Below are 23196 nucleotides of genomic sequence, written 5' to 3'. Positions count from 1 at the left end.
AAAGTTGGCTTAAAGCTCAACATTCAGAAAACTAACATCATGGCATCTGGTCCCATTACTTCATAGCAATAGACTGGAAACAGTGGAAACTGGCTGATTTTATTTTGGGGGACTCCAAAATCACTGCAGATGGTGATTGCAGCCATGAAATTAAAAGACGCTTACTCCTTGGAAGGAAAGTTATGACCAATCTAGACAGCATATTAAAAACCAGTACTTTGTCAACAAATGTCCATCTAGTTAAGGCTATGGTTTTTCCAGTAGTCATGTATGGATGTTAGAGTTGCACTATAAAGAAAGCTGAACACTGAAAAATTGATGCTTTTGAACTGTGGTGTTGGAGAAGACTCTTGAGAGTCCCTTGGATTGCAAGGAGATCCAACCAGTCCATCCTAAAGGAGATCAGTCTTGGATGTTCTTTGGCAGGACTGATGTTGAAGATGAAACTCCAATACTTTGGCCACCTGATGCAAAGAGCTGACTCATTTGAAAAGACCCTGATGCTGGGAAAGCTTGAGGGCAAGAGGAGAAGGGGATGACAGAGGGTGAAATGGTTGGATGGCATCGCTGACTCAATGGACATGAGTTTGGGTAAACTCTGGGAGCTGGTGATGGACAGGGAAGCCTGGCATGCTGTGGTCTGTGGGGTTGTGAAGAGTTGGACATGTCTCAGTGACTGAGCTGAACTGAAGTGAAGCTAAAATAATTCAGCACAACTAAACTGGCTTTACAACAAATGTATAAGTGTACCACTTTCCTGCACACCTGAAACTAACAAAACATAGTTAAGCAACTACACCATAGTTAAATAAAAAATGCAAATTAAAAATAAATGTTAAAAAGCAGTGCCGGGAGCCAGCCTGAGGAATTTCACCTGTGACAAGGTCATGCGGCAGAGCTCTGATGGCAAGGCTAATCAGACCTCAGGTTTTCCCCCTGGTATTTCCTGAGCATGTACCCCCCAAAAAATAAGAATCCGCCTGCTTTTCCACTCTTCTGATATTCTCTGGAAAAAGTCAAATCAGGGCTTTAGTCTTCTGCATTTGAAAGGGATGTTTCAGTTAAACCCCTCTGATAGCTCTCTAGCTTGCCTAACAGGTTTCCCCAGACTTCTTACAGCTTGTAAATTGCTTACAGCCCCCCAAAGGCGAGAGGTGCAAAGCTTAAAAGCATCTTTAAGATACAGAGCCTTTTCTAGAGAGTTAAAAATCATATTGGTGACAGGATTTCACTGTTGACTCAATGATTGCTGCCAGACTTCCATATTCTTTATCTTTTAGGCACCTGGGAGGATGTTAATCAATGTAAATGGGATATGGAAAAGGATATATAATAGTTTTGATGTTAGCAACACTAGACTTTTGAGTTAATTACTTTTCTTTTGTTATATATCACTGCACTCCTCTTGTGTCCTTGCTATGTAAGAATGTAACTTTAGTGTTTTTCTGAGAGAGGCACCAGACTTTGGGAAGATCAACACAAATAAGCCTTCTGGTTGACAAACCTTATCAGAAAAGGCTGTAAAATGTTAATTTGCCCTTTTGGCTGGAAGATGATGTAAATCACCTAAGACTTGTATGCAGAGAGAAAAGCCTGATTTCGATAAGAGTCTGGGCTGCTAACGCTGCATAACTTTGTATTACCCATTGATCTCTATGTATAATCAAAAGCATAAAAGGCCTTGAAGAACAATAGAGGGGGGGCAAGTCATTGGAAGGACTGGTTTCCCCTGTGTCCCCTCTTTTCTCTAATCTCAGGCTGAATTCCCATCTGGGGCGTGGAGGCTCACCATGTCTACTTACTTGTCCCGGCTTCTAAGATCCATAAGAGAGAGAGCCCAAGGCAGGGCACTCTCCAATATTCAAACGGACGCTGGTGGCCTAATGTAGATGATGCAAGCTCCTTGTCTAGAACTTTATTGGCTTTCCACATAAACCAAGTTATTCAGCCTCTTTTCTCCACTTAATTTTCCTACTACACTATTTCTTCCTAATTTAACCTTATATTAATAAATAAATAAGTTTTTTCCTCGCCTACTCCATCTCGCCTTTGAATCATCCTGGATCCACCAGGGCTGGACCCCGGCAAAGCAGAAAATATCACAATTAAAAAATATGAAAATTATAGAAGGAAAAATATCATTGGTATCTAAATATCCAGTGAGTCACCTAATAAATCTAAAAATATCTGGAGACAAATGAAAATGGAACACAGTGATCCAACATATATGAGCTGCAATAAAAGCAATTCTAAGAGGGAAGTTTATAGGGACACAAGCCTACTGTAGGAAACAAGAAAAATCTCAAATAAACATAACCTTATACCTAAAGGAACTAGAAAAAGAAAAACAAATCCCAAGTTAGTAGAAGGAGGGAAATTCTAAAGATCAGAGTGAAAACATGTGAATTAGAGATATAAACACATAGCAAAGATCAATGAAACTAAGAGCTGTTTCTTTGAAGAGCAAAGCAAATTTGCTAGACCCATCAAGAAAAAAGAGAAAAAACCTAAATAAAATAAAATAATAAATAGGAAAGAAAATAATGATTGAAAGAGAAATTTTGACCTACACTGCAGAAATACAAAGAACCATAAAATATTACCAACCATAAAATATGCCAACAAAATAGACACCCAAGAAAAAAATGGATAAATTCCTAGAGATGTACAATCTTTGAAGACTGAATCAGGAAGAAATACAAAATATGAGTATAGCAATTACTAGTAATAATATTGAGTCAGTATAAAAAGCAGATATATCACTTTGTTAACAAAGGTCCATATAATCAAAGCTATGATTTTTCCAGAAGTAATATATGAATGTGACAGTTGGACCGTAAAGATGCCTGAGCACACACACAAAAATTGATACTTTCAATTTGTGGTGCTGGAGAAGAGTCTTGAGAGTCTCTTGGACAGCAGGGAGTTCAAACCATTCGATTGTAAAGGAAATCAACCCTGCATATTCATTGGAAGACTGATGTTGAAGTTGAAGCTCCAATATTTTGGCCACCTGATGTGAAGAGCTAAAGCACTGGAAAATACCCTGATGCTAGGAAAGACTGAAAGCAAAAGGAGAGGTCAGTAGAGGATGAAATCGTTTGATAGCATCACTGACTCGATGGACATGAATTTGAGCAAGCTCTAAGAGACAGTAAAGGACAGGGAACCTGGCATGCTGCAGCTCATGGGGTCGCAAAGAGTTGGACGTGACTTAGCGACTGAACAACAACAATAAACTTCCAACAAGCAAAAGCACAGGACCAGATAGCTCCACAGGTTAATTACATCTAAGAGGAGTTAACAGTATTCTTCTCAAACTATTTCAGAAAATTGAAGAAGCACTTTTGAATTCATTTTATGACGTCAGCTTACACTTATACCAAAATCTGGCAAAAAATCTACAGGGAAATAAAATTATAGTTCTATGTCACTGATGAACATAGATGTGAAAATCCTCAACAAAATACATTTGACTTTTGAACAACACAGAAATTGGGGTGCCAACCCTCAGTGAGTTGAAAATTCCTGTGTAACTTTTAATCACCCTTCTGTATATGTGACTGTTGCTAATCTCTATCTACAGTTCCACATTTTACAGAGTAAATAACCACTGACACGCCAGTCTGTAGTATTTACTATAGAAAAAAATCTGGGTATAAGTGGATCCATGCAATTCAAACTGTTACTCAAAGATCAACTGTATTAGTAAACCAATTTAACAATACATTATGACAATGAAAGGAAACAAATTCACTCCTCCCACATCCTGATAACTACTGAAATTAATAACAAATATAAGAATCATGCAGTACACCCAAATGGCCTTGAAACTTAGAAACTGTTCATTCATATGCCAGAATCATTTACTTGTAGAAGAGAAAATTTGGAAATGTGCAGATCTGTGGTCACTTCTTCTGAAAAAGATGGAGAAAAAAGGGTAGATATAAAACCTCAATTAATGTCCCCCGAATTGTAATTCTTAAGGACTGAAGTAGACAGTAAGCCAACATAAGCTTCTATTTCTTGACTGAATCACTAGCCTTTGAAAGCAGTTTTTAATAAGGTTAAATTTAATGCAGCAGCAGCTAATCTAAGGCAAATAGCAGTGACTAGATTGCCCTTGATTTGGAAGTACAACTATCCTATAACAATGGAAATGAGTCTAGGTACAGGCACAACTTGTAAGTCATGCAGTGCCTGGGCCAAAAATCCAGGATGTGCAAAATTGGCTCCTACACAATGTACACATAAACTTCATCAGACATAGAATTCTCGTCAAACATCTTCTGCTGAGACCACCTATAGCTCCAACTCTCTTCATTTCAGGGCAATGCTGAGATAGCAATGTAAGTTTATGTCAACTAACCATTTAATCTAACATATAAAGGGTAGACTCTAATGGTAACCAGGTGCACTGTGATGTTGGCAGAGAATCTCATTTTTCTTGCCTTTGGGCAGATATCAAAGTCATAAAATCTGTTTATTTAAGGAGGGATAGACTTTAGAACAGAAACAATAAAGTGCTTGGAACACTAGATTGTTCACTGCAAAATCCAGAAAAAATTTTAATTAAAATACAGTAAATAGAAATCATTAAAAATAATACTATAAAAATGGAAAGAAGTGTCAATGGACTTGAAGAAAAGGTAAAAGGAATAACAGAAATAAAGTTGAAAGGTGGTGATGTTGTCAAATGATGGGTTATTGTAAAGAAGTAAGAATTAAATACTTAATTAGTGGAAAACTTCCAAGTGATGATGATTTACAGAGTAGGCTGAGGGAATAGATGGCTTAAGTGTATTAAAGGTGAAGCTCATTAGAGTTGAGACCAAGGAAACCAGAGACTCAGTTGTGGATAAGCTAACCTTGAGGTCTCTGAAGATACAGTAAAAAGAATTAATGTCAAAGGTTAACTGAGAGTCAGAAACAAACAAGTAAATTGTAAGATAGAAGGTGGCAACAAAAAAAAGACAAGGAAAAGAGCAGTGTTAGGGAGCATAAGTCCCAAGTAGTTTATATATTCAAATGAAGAGGGAGATGGAGATTGAAGTCTGTCAAACACACAGTAATATGACTGTCATACACCTACATACACCTACATAAGATAGGTGCTCTGTAATGATGACTAATATAATTGCTGTAGTTTAAGTCATAAAGCAGGATATTATGTGGTCTACTTTTCAGTAATTGATTGATATATCCATTTTACATTTGTGAAATTATTATTTTTTTCTTTAAGGGCATTTTAATTGCATTGTAGAGCAGCTACAGTAACATAAAAAATTAGTATGGACTAAATATAACAGTTAGTGGTAATCTAGATCAAGTGAACATCTCATTTGGAAAGTCATCCCACAGTACTTTTGTTTCATAATGCCCCAAAGACTGACTGGCAGAGCTCATATCTGAATATTATAAGAGTATTAGATTGTTAAATACATATGAAATTACCTACAGATATCTTTTCAAGGCCAGAGGTGGAGGTGGAGTGATATCATGCTATTTGCCTCAATGGCATATATCAGCTCTGCTAAAGGAAAAAAAAAAAAAAAACAGAAAACACAGTATGAGTCAGCCTGCTGATGCACTTGCTATGCCACCTATAGAGGCTGTAATAGGACTCTTCACATATTCAGAGATATGGTTGACTTAATTTTAACTCATTTACAAGTTCTATTTTCCTATTGTGATCTATATGAAGTATAACTGCATGTAACTGTTGCTGCTAAGTCACTTCAGTCGTGTCCAACTCTATGCGACCCCATAGAGGGCAGCCCGCCAGGCTCCCCAGTCCTCGGGATTCTCCAGGCATGTAACTACTATATTTCAAATCTTTATTTTTGAAGACAATGACAGTTTTAAAACATTCCCTACCCTGTGCCCCTCAAAGAGAGGCTAAGCATGAGTTCTTTGGTGCCAGTCAGCTTGGTTTCATATTTTGGCTTTACTTCTTATTAGCTGAATAAACTTAATTGTTTTACTTAGCTTTCTTGAGGAGGTTAGCTTAGGTTTTCTCACTTATAAAATTGGGGATATTAGGGCAAATTGAACCCAGGTCCAATCCCTCGGTCTGGAAGATCCCCTGGAGAAGGGAATGGCTACTGAGGAGCCTGATGAGCTATGGTCTATGGAATTGCAGAGAGTCAGAGATGACTGAACAACTAACACACACACAGGGCAATATGTAATGAATGAATCACTTTTCCCCTATATCAAGTATATACTACCAGTAGTATATGTACTATATAGTATTAGTAGTGAAAGATTTATAGTTGTACTCATTAAATGTTAAGATGTATTATATTATCCATATTATTGCTATTAATGGTGGTAGTATTTGGAAAAATAAGATATCAAAAAGTTTAGGAAAACTATATCTCTTTATATAGTGAGTATTATACCAAAGGAACCTAACAAATATTACCTAATATAATCCTTATTATAACCACATAAAATAGATATGATATATTATTATTATATATATTATATATTATATATATTATATATTGTATATATTATATTATATATTATAGCTATTATAATATTTTAGAGATGTAGAAATTAAAGCTTACTGAATCTAGATGACATTGATTCTAGATGCCATGCTTTTCTTATTGCATCATCTGATTTTCTCTTTCACTGAGACTTTCACCATGACTAATTGATTTAATTCCATATAGAAAATTGTGCTTTATTTGCTCTCTTTCTCATAATTCTTACCTTTGAATATTTGATTTCTCTAGGTTATGTCATGTCTTTAAGTTTTAAAGAAAGGATATAAAATAGGAATATTAACCTCAATTTTTAGTCACTTCCATTTGGAGACTAACCATATCATTTTAAATACTGTTTGACAGAGTCTTTGGCAGTTGGAGTATCACTGTATTTTTAGTGTTATTTTTGTATATAGAAGCAGTTGGTATTTGACTTAAACAAATGTAAACTTGAAATGGCATTACTTTTCACTTTGTCTCTATATATTAAACAAATTTTATATAGGCTAATTATAAATTTTGTAATACTATATTATATTTTAGAGATAAGCCAATTCAGAAAATATTTCTGAGGTGCATTCTTCAGTTTAAAGTGTAACCACAAAGTCTTATTCATAATTAGGCTTTCCATCAACTTTAGTGATATTATGCAACTAAAGCTAATATAAAACATATTGACATGACAAATTACAAGTTCATGAATTAACTTTCAGTTTGGAGTTAATATTTCTGTTTCTGATTACAGTTAATAAATAGGTTAAAAATCCTTAATGTTCCTATAACTTTTATCTTTCCAAAATATCACTTGTGTCTCTAACAGAATTGATAGCTTTTACTGAGAAGGATTCTGATAATTAAACATAATTTGTGTTGTATACTTAATATATTTGCTCTATCTGTGCCACCACATTTAAGCATTTTGGATTGTTTTGAAATGTTTAATGCTGTAACTCTAATGTCTGTAACCATAAGACAAGTAAATCTGAGAGACACACAGATACATAAAACACATCACAACTACCTCTACTAGCTCCTCCACTCACTATTAGTGTGTGTATGTATGCATGTAGGAATTTTAGGGAAGGTCTATGTACATCTGAACAAACTTTAATTTTTTTCTTGCAGTTTTGAAGAAGCTTGCATTTTCTTAAATGTATTTCACTAACTGGCACTTTGATGCAATTAATCGCAATTTATTATGGCAGAAGTCATAAATATAATCATTCTTAAATGTTCCTAATTTATTAGAAAGTGATTATTGTTGTTTTATTAAAAATGCATTACCAAACCTATTTACAATAGCCAAGACATTGAAGCAACCTAAGTGTCCATCAACAAATAACTGTATAAATGAACATTCTGCATGTACAAAACAGAAAATTCAGTTCAGTCCCTCAGTCGTGTCTGACTTTTTGTGACCCCATGAACTGCAGCACACCAGGCCTCCCTGTCCATCACCAACTCCGGGAGTTCACTCAAACTCACGTCCATCAATTCGGAGATGCCATCCAGCCATCTCATCCTCTGTTGTCTCCTTTTCCTCCTGCCACTAATCCCTCCCAGATTCAGGGTCTTTCACAATGAGTCAACTCTTCACATGAGGTGGCCAAAGTATTGGAGTTTCAGCTTTAGCATTATTCCTTCCAATGAACACCCGGGACTGATCTCATTTAGAGAGGACTGTTTGGACCTTCTTGCAGTGCAAGGGACTCTCAAGAGTCTTCTCCAACACCACAGTTCAAAAGCATCAATTCTTCAGCACTCAGCTTTCTTCACAGTCCAACTCTCACATCCATACATGACTACTGGAAAAACCATAACGTTGACTAGATGGGCCTTTCTTGACAAAGTAGTGTCTTTGCTTTTGAAGAAGGCAATGGCACCCCACTCCAGTACTCTTGCCTGGAAAATCCCATGGACGGAAGAGCCTGGTAGGCTGCAGTCCATGGGGTCGCTAAGAGTCGGACATGACTGAGTGACTTGACTTTCACTTTTCACTTTCATTCATTGGAGAAGGAAATGGCAACCCACTCCAGTATTCTTGCCTAGAGAATCCCAGGGATGGGGGAGCCTGGTGGGCTGCCGTCTATGGAGTTGCACAGAGTCAGACACGACTGAAGCGACTTAGCAGCAGCAGTAGCAGCTGCTTTTTAATATGCTACCTAGGTTGGTCATAACTTTCCTTCCAAAGAGTAAGCGTCTTTTAATTTCATGGCTGCAATCACCATCTGCTGTGATTTGGGAGGCCAGAAAAATAAAGTCTGACAATGTTTCCACTATTTCCCCATCTATTTGCCATGAAATGATGGGACTGGATGCCATGATGATCTTCGTTTTCTGAACGTTGAGCTTTAAGACAACATTTATACTCTCCTCTTTCACTTTCATCAACAGGCTCTTAGTTCTTCTTCACTTTCTTCCATAAGGGTGGTGTCATCTGCATATCTGAGGTTATTGATATTTCTCCAGACAATCCTGATTCCAGCTTGTGCTTCCTCCAGACCAGCGTTTCTCATGATGTACTCTGCATAGAAGTTAAATAAGCAGAGTGAAAATATACAGCCTTGACCTACTCCTTTTCCTATTTGGAACCAGTCTGTTGTTCCATGTCCAGTTCCAACTGTTGCTTCCTGACCTGCATATAGGTTTCTCAAGAGGAAGGTCAGGTGGTCTTGTACTCCCATCTCTTTCAGAATTGTCCACAGTTTGTTGTGATCCACACAGTCAAAGGTTTAGGCATAGTCAATAAAGCAGAAAGAGATGTTTTTCTGGAACTCTCTTGTTTTTTCCATGATCCAGCAGATGTTGACAATTTGACGTCTGGTTCCTCTGCATTTTCTAATTACCCAACTACAAAAAAGAATGAAATACTGCCATTTGTAGAATATGGATGGATGTAGAGATTAGCATACCAAGTGAAAAAAGTCAGTTAGAGAAAGACAAATATTATGTGGTGTCACTTAATTGTTTAATACAAAAAGCAATGCAAATGAATTTGTTTACAAAACAAAAACAGACTCACTAGCAAAAATAAAAATAAAAAAAGAAACTACTTATGATTGTTGAAGGAGAAGAGGATAGGGATAAATTAGGAAATGGCATTAACAGATACACACTAGTTTATATAAATTAGATAAACAGCAAGGATTTACTAAATAGCAAGAATGCTCAAACTACAGCACAATTGCTCTAATCTCACATGCTAGTAAAGTGATGTTTAAAATTCTCCATGCCAGGCTTCAGCAATACTTGAACCATGAACTTCCAGATGTTCAAGCTTGTTTTAGAAAAGGCAGAGGAACCAGAGATCAAATTGCTAACATATGCTGGATTATGGAAAAAGCAAGAGAGTTCCAGAAAAAAATATCTATTTCTGCTTTATTGACTATGCCAAAGACTTTGACTGTGTGGATCACAACAAACTGTGGAAAATTCTGAAAGAGATGGGAATATAAGACGACCTGACCTGCCTCTTGAGAAACCTGTACGCAGGTCGGGAAGCAACAGTTAGAAGTGGACATGGAACAACAAACTGGTTCCAAATAGGAAAAAGAGTATGTCAAGGCTGTATATTGTCACCCTGCTTATTTAACTTACATGCAGAGTACATCATGAGAAACGCTGGTCTGGAAGAAGCATAAGCTGGAATCAAGATTGCTGGGAGATATGCCTCAGATATGCCGATGGCACCACCCTTACGGCAGAAAGTGAAGAAGAACTAAGAGCCTGTTGATGAAAGTGAAAGAGGAGAGTATAAATGTTGTCTTAAAGCTCAACATTCAGAAAACGAAGATCATGGCATCCAGTCCCATCATTTCATGGCAAATAGATGAGGAAACAGTGGAAATTTTTCTGGGCTCCAAAATCACTGTGGATGGTGGTGATTGCAGCCATGAAATTAAAAGGTGCTTACTCCTTGGAAGGAAAGTTATGACCAACCTAGATAGCATATTCAAAAGCAGAGACATTACTTTGCTGACAAAGGTCCGTCTAGTCAATGTTATGGTTTTTCCAGTAGTCATGTATGGATGTGAGAGTTGGACTATGAAGAAAGCTGAGTGCTGAAGAATTGATGCTTTTGCACTGTGGTGTTGGAGAAAACTCTTGAGAGTCCCTTGGCCTGAAAGGAGATCCAACCAGTCCATTCTAAAGGAGATCAATCCTGGGTGTTCGTTGGCACAACTGATTTTGAAGCTGAAACTCCAATACTTTGTCCACCTGATACGAAGAGCTGACTCATTTGAAAGGACCCTGATGCTGGGAAAGATTGAGGGCAGGAGGAGAAGGGAATGACAGAGGATGAGATGGTTGGATGGCATCACCGACTCAGTGGATATAGGTTTGGGTGGACTCTGGGAGTTGGTGATGGACAGGGAGGCCTGATGTGCTGCGGTTCATGGGGTCGCAAAGAGTCGGACACGACTCAGCAACTGAACTGAATTGAACTGAACTGAACTGAAAAGCAAATCTATCAGACTTCTTTAACATTTATATATGCATATTCACCTAACAACAGAGCCCCAAAATATGATGACTGAAATATGGCACTGCCCTGATACTTCAGTGTTTAAGATTCTGTGTTTCCAATGCAGGGAGTATGGTTCAATCCCTGGTTAAGGTCTCACACGCCCTGTGGCCTGGCAAAAAAGTAAAAAGAAATTTGAAAAACTGACTGAAATGAAAGAATTAAACAATTAAACAACAATATATGGGAACATCAATAACCTGCTTTCAATATCTGATACAACTAGGGGGAAAATCATTCATGAGATAGAAGACTTAAATATAAACCAACTAGACCTAATAGACCTCTATAGACAAATCACCCAAGAATAGTGGAATATACATTCTTCTCAAGTGCACATGAAACAGTCTTCAAAATAGGCAATATTCTAGAACATTAAACAAACCTTAATTAATTTAAAAGAAGAGAAATAATACTAATTTTATTCTTTAAAACAATGGGATAAAATTAGAAATACTAACAAAATGAACATTGAGAAACTCAAAGATCTGTGAAAAATTTTAAATCAGTCCTAAATACCCAATAGATCAAGAAAGATATAAAACCAGAACTGTAAAAACACCTTGTGATGAATTAAACTGAATGCATAGCATGCAAAATCTTTGAGATTTAGCTTTCAAGCTTAGAAATGTACAGCTGCAAATGCTTATATTTTAAAGGAAAAAAAAAGTTAAATCAATAATATCACTTTTCTCTTAATGACTACAAAAGAAGAAAAAATTAAATCTAGAATAAGCAGAAGGCAGAGTAAAATAAAAATTAAAAATAAATTAATTAAATAGAGAACCAAAAGCAACAGAGGAAAAACAATGAAACCAAAAATTTTGTCCTTTATTTTTTGTTGTTATGAAGATAAACAAATAAAAGAATATTATGCAATACACACACATTTTTAAAAGGATAAAAGAGTTGAACAGACAGTTATCCAAAGAAGATATCAAATGGCACATCAGCATACAAAAATGCTCAATAGCTTTCATCACTATGGAACTGCAGATTAAAGCTGAAATCCAAAAAAATTGACAATACCAACTTTTGGTAATGTTTTAGAGCAGTAAGAACTCTCATTCTTTGCTAGTGGGAGTGCAAAATGGTACATTCACTGGGAAAGAAAGTTTGACAGTTTCTTATAAAGCTAAATGTAGTCTTACTGTACAATGCAACATTTTTACTCTTAGGTGTTTATTCAACTGATTTGAACATTTATGTTCATCCTAATATCTGCATGCACTCTTTTTTCCTTTTTAGTTGGAGGATAATTGTTTTACTCCTTGGAAGAAAAGTTATGACCAACCTAGATAGCATATTGAAAAGCAGAGACATTACTTTGCCAACAAAGGTCCGTCTAGTTAAGGCTATGGTTTTTCCAGCGGTCATGTATGGATGTGAAGTTGGACTGTGAAGAAAGCTGAGTGCCGAATTGATGTTTTTGAACTGTGGTATTGGAGAAGACTGTTGAGAGTCCCTTGGACTGCAAGGGGATCCCACCAGTCCATTCTGAAGAAGATCAGCCCTGAGATTTCTTTGGAGGGAAGGATGCTGAAGCTGAAACTCCAGTACTTTGGCCACCTCATGCAAAGAGTTGACTCATTGGAAAAGACTCTGATGTTGGGAGGAATTGGTGGCAGGAGGAGAAGGGGACGACAGAGGATGAGATGGCTGGATGGCATCACTGACTCAATGGTCGTGGGTCTGAGTGAACTCCGGGAGTTGGTGATGGACAGGGAGGCCTGGTGTGCTACGATTCATGGGGTCACAAAGAGTTGGACACGACTGAGCAACTGAACTGAACTGAATTGTTTTATTGTGTTAGTTTCTGCCATACATCAATATGAATAAGTTGTAGGTATGCATATGTCTCCTCCCTCTTGAACTTCCCTCCCACCTCCCACCCCATCCCACCACTATAGCAGCTTTACTCATGACTGCCAACAAGCAGAAGCAACTAAGATATCTTTCAATAGGTAAATTGATAAACAAACTGTTGCTATATTCATATGTGCTGTGCTGTGCTTAGTTGCTCAGTCATGTCCAGCTCTTTGCAACCTGTGGACTGTAACCCACAATACTCCTTAGTCCATGGGGATTGCCCAGGCAAGAATACTAGAGTGGGTTGCCATGCCCTCCTCCAGGGAATCTTCCCAACCCAGGGATCTAACCCAGGTCTCCCGCATTGCAGGCTGATTCTTTACCATCTGAGCCATCAGGGTAGACCATATCCATTTAATATAGTATTATTTAAAGGAAATGAATCCTGAATATGCATTGAAAGGACTGATGCTGAAGCTGAAGCTCTAATAATTTGGCCACCTGATGCAATGAGCCAGCTCCCTGGAAAAGACCCTGATGCCGGGAAAGATTGGAGGCAAAAGGAGAAGAGAGAGGCAGAGGATAAGATTGTTTGATAGCATCACCAACTTAATGGACATGAATCTGAGCAAACTCTAGTAAACAGTGAAGGACAGGGAGGCCTGAGGTGCTGCAGTCCATAGGGTCGCAGAGAGTCAGACACAACTTAACAACTGAACAGTAACAATAACAACACTGATTAAAAAAGGGCTATCAAGCATGAAAAGACATGGATGAATTTACATATTAATAAGTAAAAGAGACCAATCTGTAAAACTACATTACTCTGTGATTTGAATTATATAACATTCTGGAAAAGACAAACCTACCTGTAGAGATTACAAACAAATCAGCGGCTTCCAGGGAGCTAAAGATGAGGAGGAAGGAGGCTGAATAGGTGAAGCATAGAGATTTTTGAGGAGTGAAACTATACTACGCAATACTATAATGGTGAATATAAGACATTGTGCTGTTTGCTTAGTCATTCAGTCATGCCCAGCTCTTTGTGACCCCATGAACTGTAGCCTACCAGCCTCCTCTGTCCTTGGGGATTGCCCAGGCAAGAATACTGAAGTGGGTTGCCATGCCCTCCTGCAGGGGCTCTTCCTAACCCAGGGATTGAACCCTGGTCTCCCATGTTTCAGGAGGATTCTCTACCATCTGAGCTACCAGGAAAGCCCCATAAGACATTAGATACTTGTCAAAAATCAAAGACTTTTGCATTACACAGAACATTACAACTTTAAATAAACCTTGAAGTATACAAAATTTAAAAATAAATTAGGTTGGGGAATCTCAGGATGGAATGCAGAATGTAACCAAAAATTTAAATGTAGTACCAATGTATAAAACAAACTTATTAAAGGGAGATGAGGAATAAGGTTCTACTAAGTAGCTTTTGAAATCAGACACAGAGTCAGAAACAACTGTTAGGACACATGCATAAGACTAAAGGAGCTTCCCAGGTGGGTCTCTGGTAAAGAATCTGCCTGTCAAGCAGATGTGTATTCAGTCCATGAATCAGAAAGATCCCTGAAGAAGGAAATGGCAGCTCACTTTAATATTCTTGCCTGGAAAATCCCATGGACAGATGAGCCTAGTGGGCTACAGTCCATGTGGTCACAAAAGAGTTGGACACGACTTAGCAACTAAACAAAACAACATAAGACTACAGACAAAGAAATTATATCTAATCATTGTATTGTTGTGGATAAACTTGTTTCTCATGGAAGTATGCATTAATAGTTTAGAAACCACTGAATGTCTATATTATAATTGAACAATTAAATAAATGAAAGCAAATGTTCAGAACTTGGTGAAATAAAAAGTTATGGATAAGAAAAAGAGGTAAAAAGTAAGCTAAAATGTTCCATGTGGAAGGAGATTAGAATTGGAGACATCAGTATGAACTCAGGTAACTTAATATAGATATATAGAATTACATATAGAGATATATGCCTATTGGGTTGGTGGGCTATTGTGTATACATGTATTTTTATACATACAAATATCTCCTTGCTTTGTCAGTTGAAGGGCCTAGAAGCAATGATGCCTGAGTAACAGTGAACATACCTGAGCATCCAGATCTTAGATTCAAATGCTATTCTTCAATAAAAGTAACCATGGCCCCCAGGAAGAATAATTGGCCCTAGAACTGGTATTTGGTCAAGATAAGTTGGAGCTATTGGAGAATGCAGAATAAAAGTTAAAAATATTTTGTTTCATAAGTACATCTGAAAGCAAATGGAATTAAGTCCTAATGAAACATATATTATGTATCATTTCCCTTTACATAAATCAGAGCTTTTTTCTGTGACAGGACTTATGACATATCAGTCAATAGGCCAGAAAATATAATTTAAAATACATATCTTAGATTTAAAAAAAAATATATTAACTTATTTTATTACAAAATGAATACATGCAATTAAACAATCCAGAAAATTATAAACAAAAAATAAAGTTTTATTCCAAAAATAAAAACTTTTATTCCATTCATTTTAACCTTATGTTGTCTATATATTTTGATGGTCTTCTATGTATACCCTAACATAAGCTAGCTTACTTTTAAATGAGGATATTAATATGATACTCAAGTTATATTAAATACCTTTTAAATTAGCAAAGCCTTATAAACATGTTTATGTTTTAATAACCTATAGAATTAATATTACTGTGTTTGGCCTTATAACTGTTACATTATTGGATCTTTTGAATGTTTTGCCATCTTAAACAATACTATATATTGTGTGGTACGTGATAAAGTGCAGAGTGACAAATGAACATGGTGCTGAGGGATGACGGGTAATCTGTATGGATATTTATTATAAATTTTGTGGAATGCAGGATAAAAGTGCTGACAAATGTGGAAAAATAAGTTGCAACCAGATAACTGAATCTTTTGCTGTAATATTGAACAACATCAAAAAGGTTGAGAGTCCAATTTACTTTAATATTGGGTATAATTATTCCCTAATTTCTTTCTTTGTAAGTGAGCTATTTTTCTCATGAGTTTTATTCTTGTTTCATGTTTTTATATCCTTTTATTCATGTTAATTACTCTAATACTCTCATTTTTTGGCCAGGTATGTATTTATGCAGTATTGCAACAAGTAACCATAATCATCTTACCTGAGTTTTGCAAAATGAAAAATTAGATTCTAAATTTAAAAATACTACAATGCAGATCTAGATCTATGTGACCTACCCATGACAAAGAAGTTTACTTCTTAGAGTTAGTAAAAATACTCATTTAAAATGAGCTCATTTGCAATTAGTCTAAAATTTACTTCCTATGGAGGCATTATATTTTGAGGTAATTACAATCACTTTTTTCAAAATAACTGATTAGGTATGATTTCATCTTTCTCCCTGAGAAATGCAGGGGCTGGTTTGTAATCCACTTTGGAAAATTAGAACCAAAAGTATGGTGAAAATGAAGTGATTGTAAAATTCTTAAGTACTCTAGTTTTGAAATTAAAAATGCTAAACCTGACATTTTTGCACTTTATAAAGCTGTTTGGAGAATAATTATAATGAACTTTAAAAATTAACTCCCAGGTTTATCAGTTGAGTTCAGTCGCTCAGTCATGTCTGACTCTCTGTGACCCCATGAACTGCAGCACGCCAGGCCTCCCTGTCCATCACGAACTCCCGGAATTCACTCAAACTGACGTCCACTGAGTCGGTGATGCCATCCAGCCATCTCATCCTCGGTCGTCCCCTTCTCCTCCTGCCCCCAATCCCTCACAGCATCAGAGTCTTTTTCAATGAATCAACTCTTCACATGAGATGGCCAAAGTATTGGAGTTTCAGCTTTAGCATCATTCCTTCCAAAAGAACACCCAGGGCTGATCTCCTTTAGAATGGACTGGTTGGATCTCCTTGCAGTCCAAGGAACTCTCAAGTGTCTTCTCAAACATCACAGTTCAAAAGCATCAATTCTTTGGTGCTCAGCTTTCTTCACAGTCCAACTCTCACATCCATACATGACCACAGGAAAAACCATAGCCATGACTAGATGGACGTTAGTCGGCAAAGTAATGTCTCTGCTTTTCAATATGCTATCTAGGTTGGTCATAACTTTCCTTTCAAGGAGTAGGCTTTTGTTAATTTCATGGCTGCAATCACCATCTGCAGTGATTTTGGAGCCCAGAAAAATAAAGTCTGACACTGTTTCCACTGTTTCCCCATCTATTTCCCATGGTTTATAGCAACTTTTAATTGTAGAATTCAAATAGAATAGGCTAAGCTCCTCTAGCTCCAATCCCAAGAACTTCCAGTTGCATCAAATATACGCTATCAATAAATACTTGGAGTGTGGGAAAGTAGTTTAGATATAAACTTCAAGATGCATTTTTTTTTAATTTGGATAATTTTAGTCAATATATGAAATTAGTTGCTATATGCTACTGAGGCAGTCTATTAACTGAAAAAAAAAACTCTTAAGTAATAAATATTAATAGGAATACATTAGCACAAAGATTTTCAGTAGTATAAATATTAATACTTTCATTTTTTAAAGTCCAGTAATCCATTGAAATTTGGGTTTTAAACTCAGAATCATATATGCTTGTCACAATCAATCAAGATAGGACATTTAAATATCTTATAATAAAATAAGTTAAATTTGAGTTTCATTTATGAAATCTTTAGGCAGATAATCTTATTAAATAACTCTCAATTATAGTGTATATTTCAAAAAAGCCTCAATGTGAAATAATTAAAAACAGAAATATTTGTACATATTATTATAGAAATTACCATATTAGTTAGATTATGACTTTATAGTTCAACATTGTGAATTTTTAAGGTTAAAAAAAATGTTAAAAAATTCAATCAAAAGTAATCGAAGAACAGCACTAAGTGGCTAATAAATCACTATTTAATTATTTAAATAAGCAATATAAGACCTGGAAGGAAAAAAATAAATGCAATAATATATTAATAATTTTCTCAGCCTTAGAAGGCTTCCCAGATAGCACAGGGGTAAACTGTGGTAAACTTTAAACCTAAGGTTTAAAAAAAGTAATTTTTTTTTTTTGCTTTTAGTATACAGATTTATAAATAGTTACTAAAATCATAAAATCTTCAAAAATTAGGATATATGAGCACTCTTGGACTATGGGGCTTCCCTGATAGCTCAGATGAAACCTGGATTCTATCCCTGGGTTGGGAAGATCCCCTGGAGGAGGGCATGGTACCCACTCCAGTATTCTTCCCTGGACAATTCCCATGGACAGAGGAGCCTGGTGGGCTGCAATCCATGGGATCACAAAAAGTCAGACATGATGAGCAACTAAGCACAGCACACACAGAAGGGAGGCTGAGTGCATGCCCAGTCACTTAAGTAACTGAGTGTGTGCATGCTCAGTCACTTCAGTCCTGTTCAACTCTTTATGACCCTATGAACGATAGCCTTCCAGTCTCCTCTGTCCATGGGATTCTCCAGGCAAGAATACTGGAGTGGGGTGCCATGCACTCCTCCGGGAGATCTTTCTGACCAAGGGATCAAACACACATCTCCTGTGTCTCCTGCATTACAAGCAGATTCTTTACCACTGTGCTATCTGGGAAGCCTTCTAAGGCTGAGAGAATTATTAATATACTATTGCATTTATTTTTTTCCTTCTAGATTTCATATTGCTTATTTAAATAATTAAATAGTGATTTATTAGCCACTTAAGTGCTGTTCTTTGATTACTTTTTATTGAATTAATGTATTGTCTGGGAATACCAACAATTTTTAGTTCAGTTTCAAAAGTTTAGTGAATAACTGAACTGAGAAGTTAAAAACATTTACAGAATCTTAAGGTTTATTTAATCAGTTTTGCCTCTTTACATGTTTGTGAACACAAATTAAAGATAAAAATGAAACCAAATGTGGAAGGGGACTTCTGTCTTCTGTTTTGACCATAGACCCAAATCTGAGGATATTTGTTATTGAATATATCTACTTTCTAAAGAGAATGCCAAGACTCCTGAAGAGGGTACATTTGGTGGGCCAAAAACAGCAAGTAAGTATAGAGTGTGTAGATCTCCTCACAGGTCAACATTTAATTGAGAGAAGTTAACTAACACTATCAATTATTTGACATAAATACTGCTTCCCAGCTATGGTAAATACTTAACACTCATGAAATCTGGACTCTTCCATTCTACCAGTTGAGTTACAATGCATACCAAAATTAATTAAGTTTCCTTAAAGAGGTTATTTTTTTTAATGCAAACAAGCATATGGTTTCATTAACTAGTATGCAAGAAGTAAAATATACCTGTGAAAATATGGCAGGGTTTCTATGAATATTCAATGAAGTGTTTGGAAAAGGTTTGTCTCCAAAATCTTGTAGCATTAATTTTAGGAAATGTTTAGGAAAAAATCCATAAAAATCTAGGTGATTTCTCTTTCATTCATGTTTGAAAGTGCTTTTAATTTAATGTTATATTTTAAAGAAACACTATAGTCTATGCCATAGATTGTGTATTACAATTGCACTTTATGTAGGAGAAGTTATACAGAATTATAATCAGTCATCTCAAAGCAATAACTTAGCCTTTCATTCAGTTCAGTTCAGTTGCTCAGTCATATCTGACTCTTTGCGACCCCATGAACCACTGAACACCAGGCCTCCCTGTCCATTACAATGCCTGGGGTTCATCCAAACCCATGTCCATTGAGTCAGCGATGCCATCCAACCATCTCATCCTCTGTCCTCCCCTTCTCCTCCTGCCCTTAATCTTTCCCAGCATTAGGGTCTTTTCAAATGAGTCAGCTCTTTGCATCAGGTGGCCAAAATAATGGAGTTTCAGCTTCAACATCAGTCCTGACAATTAACACCCAGGACTGACATACTTTAGGATGGACAGGTTGGATATCCTTGCAGTCCAAGGGACTCTCAAGAATCTTCTCAAACACCGCAGTTGAAAATATCAATTTTTTAGTGCTCAGCTTTCTTTATAGTCTAACTCTCACATCCATACATGACCACTGGAAAAACCAAAGCCTTGACTAGATGGACCTTAGTTCACAAAATAATGTCTCTGCTTTTGAATATGCTGCCTAGGTAGGTCATAAATTTCCTTCCAAGGAGTAAGCGTGTTTAATTTCAAGCTGCAATCACCATCTACAGTGATTTTGGAGCCCCCAAAAATAAAGTCAGCCACAGTTTCCGCTGTTTCCCCATCTATTTCCAGTGAAGTGTTGGGACCAGATGCCATGATCTTTGTTTTCTGAATGTTGAGCTTTAAGCCAACTTTTTGACTCTCCACTTTAACTTTCATCAAGAGGCTTTTTAGTTCTTCACTTTCTGCCATAAGGGTGGTGTCATCTGCATATCTGAGGTTATTGATATTTCTCCTGGCAATTTTGATTCCAGCTTGTGTTTCTTCCAGTCCAGTGTTTCTCATGATGTACTCTGCATAGAAGTTAAATAAGCAGGGTGACAATATACAGCCTTGACATTATCCTTTTCCTGTTTGGAACCAGTCTGTTGTTCCATGTCCAGTTCTAACTGTTGCTTCCTGACCTGCATATAGGTTTCTCAAGAGGCAGGTCAGGTGGTCTGTATTCCCATCTCTTTCAGAATTTTCCACAGTTTGTTGTGATCCACACAGTCAAAGTCTTTGGCATAGTCAATAAAGCAGAAATAAATGTTTTTCTGGAACTCTCTTGCTTTTTTGATTACCCAGTGGATGTTGGCAATTGGATCTCTGGTTCCTCTGCTCTTTCTAAAACCAGCTTGAACATCTGGAAGTTCACGGTTCACATACTGCTGAAGCCTGGCTTGGAAAATTTTGAGCATCACTTTACTAGCATGTGAGATGAGTGCAATTGTGTGGTGGTTTGAGTATTGTTTGGGACTGGAATGAAAACTGACCTTTTCCAGTCCTGTGGCCACTGCTGAGTTTTCCAAATTTGCTGCCGTATTGAGTGCAGCACTTTCTCAGCATCATCTTTCAGGATTTGAAACAGCTCAACTGGAATTCCATCACCTCCACTAACTTTGTTCGTAGTGATGCTTCCTAATGCCAAATTGACTTCACATTCCAGGTTGTCTGGCTCTAGGTGAGTGATCACGCCAGCATGATTATCTTGGTCATGAAGATCTTTTTTGTACAGTTCTTCTGTGTATTCTTGCCGCCTCTTCTTAATATCTTCTGCTTCTGTTAGGTCCATACCATTTTTGTCCTTTATTGAGCCCATTTTTGCATGAAATGTTCCCTTGGTATCTCTAATTTTCTTAAAGAGATCTCTAGTCTTTCCCATTCTGTTCTTTTCCTCTATTTCTTTGCATTGATCGCTGAGGAAGGCTTTCTTATCTCTTCTTGCTATTCTTTGGAACTCTGCATTCAAATGGGTATATCTTTCCATTTCTCCTTTGCTTTTCGCTTCTCTTCTTTTCACAACTATTTGTCAGGCCTCCCCAGACAGCCATTTTGCATTTTTGCATTTCTTTTCCATGGGGATGGTCTTGATCCCTGTCTTCTGTACAATGTCACGAACCTTCATCCATAGTTCATCAGGCTTTCTGTCTATCAGATCTAGTCCCTTAAATCTGTTTCTCACTTCCACTGCATCAGCATAAGGGATTTGATTTAGGTCAAACCTGAATGGTCTAGTGCTTTTCCCTACTTGCTTCATTTAAGTCTGAATTTGGCAATAAGAAGTTGATGATCTGAGCCACAGTCAGCTCCTGGTCTTGTTTTTGTTGACTGTATAGAGCTTCTCCAAAGAGTAGAATAGAATCAATCTGATTTTGGTGTTGACCATCTGGTGATGTCCATGTGTAGAGTCTTCTCTTGTGTTGTTGAAAGAGGGTGTTTGCTATGACCAGTGCATTTTCTTGACAAAACTCTATTAGTCTTTGCCCTCCTTCATTCCACATTCCAAGGCCAAATTTGCCTGTTACGCCAGGTGTTTCTTGACTTCCTACTTTTGCATTCCAGTCCCCTATAATGAAAGGGTGTCAGTTCTAAAAGGTCTTGTAGGTCTTCATAGAACCGTTCAACTTCAGCTTCTTCAGCGTTACTGGTTGGGGCATAGACTTGGATTACTGTGATATTGAATGGTTTGTCTTGGAAACGAATAGAGGTCATTCTGTCATTTTTGAGATTGCATCCAAGTACTGCATTTTGGACTCTTTTGTTGACCATGATGGCTACTCTATTTCTTCTGAGGGATTCCTGCCTGCAGTAGTAGATATAATGGTCATCTGAGTTAAATTCACCCATTCCAGTCCATTTTAGTTCTCTGATTCCTAGAATGTCGACGTTCACTCTTGCCATGTCTTGTTTGACCACTTCCAATTTGCCCTGATTCATGGACCTGACATTCCAGGTCCTATGCAATATTGCTCTTTACAGCATTGGACCTTTCTTCTATCACCAGTCACATCCACAGCTGGGTATTGTTTTTGCTTTGGCTCCATCCCTTCATTCTTTCTGCAGTTATTTTCCACTGATCTCCAGTAGCATATTGGGCACCTACTGACCTGGGGAGTTCTTCTTTCAGTATCCTATCATTTTGCCTTTTCATACTGTTCATGGAGTTCTCAAGGCAAGAATACTGAAGTGGTTTGTCATTTCCCTTCTCCAGTGGACCACATTCTGTCAGCCCTCTCCACCATGACCCGCCCATCTTGGGTGGCCCCATGGGCATGGCTTAGTTTCATTGAGTTAGACAAAGCTGTGGTCCTGTGATTAGATTAACTAGTTTTCTTTGAGTATGGTTTCAGTGATATTAAAGGATATCAAATATATGATATTCAAAGTGATATTCAAAGGATATTAAATATATATATTTTAAAAACCAGTAGTCATATATGTGTATTACTATGTTAATAAGAGAAACTTAAGTTTGCAACATATTTTATAGTTTAAAACACAGGTGTAGTTTCATGAAAACTGTTTTAGGATGAAACAACTAAAATTGGGAGTAACTGTTGTTGTTTAGTCACTGAGTCATAACCGACTCTTGTGAACCAGTGGACTGCAGCCCACCAGGCTTCTCTGTCTGTGGGGTTTCCCAAGCAAAAATACTGGAGTGGGTTTCCATTTCATTCTCCAGGGAATCTCCCTGACCCAGGGATCCAACTCACCACTCTTTTGTCTCGTGCATTGGCAGGTGGATTCTTTACCACTGAGCCACGTGGGAAGCCCTTACTAACTGATATATCAGAAAAAAATCCATTTTTAATTAACATTACAACATTTCACTGATTGTGTGGTTACTTCATAACAGAATATTCCCAATTATTCCCTTCTATTCTTTATAAGATTACTGTCATTCTTTTCACTTACCCTCATTATATAATTGGAAGTACACTC

This window comes from Ovis aries, chromosome 2, assembly GCF_016772045.2.
Source record: "Ovis aries strain OAR_USU_Benz2616 breed Rambouillet chromosome 2, ARS-UI_Ramb_v3.0, whole genome shotgun sequence".
NCBI lineage: Eukaryota > Metazoa > Chordata > Mammalia > Artiodactyla > Bovidae > Ovis > Ovis aries.
This window is presented reverse-complemented; position numbering follows the sequence as displayed.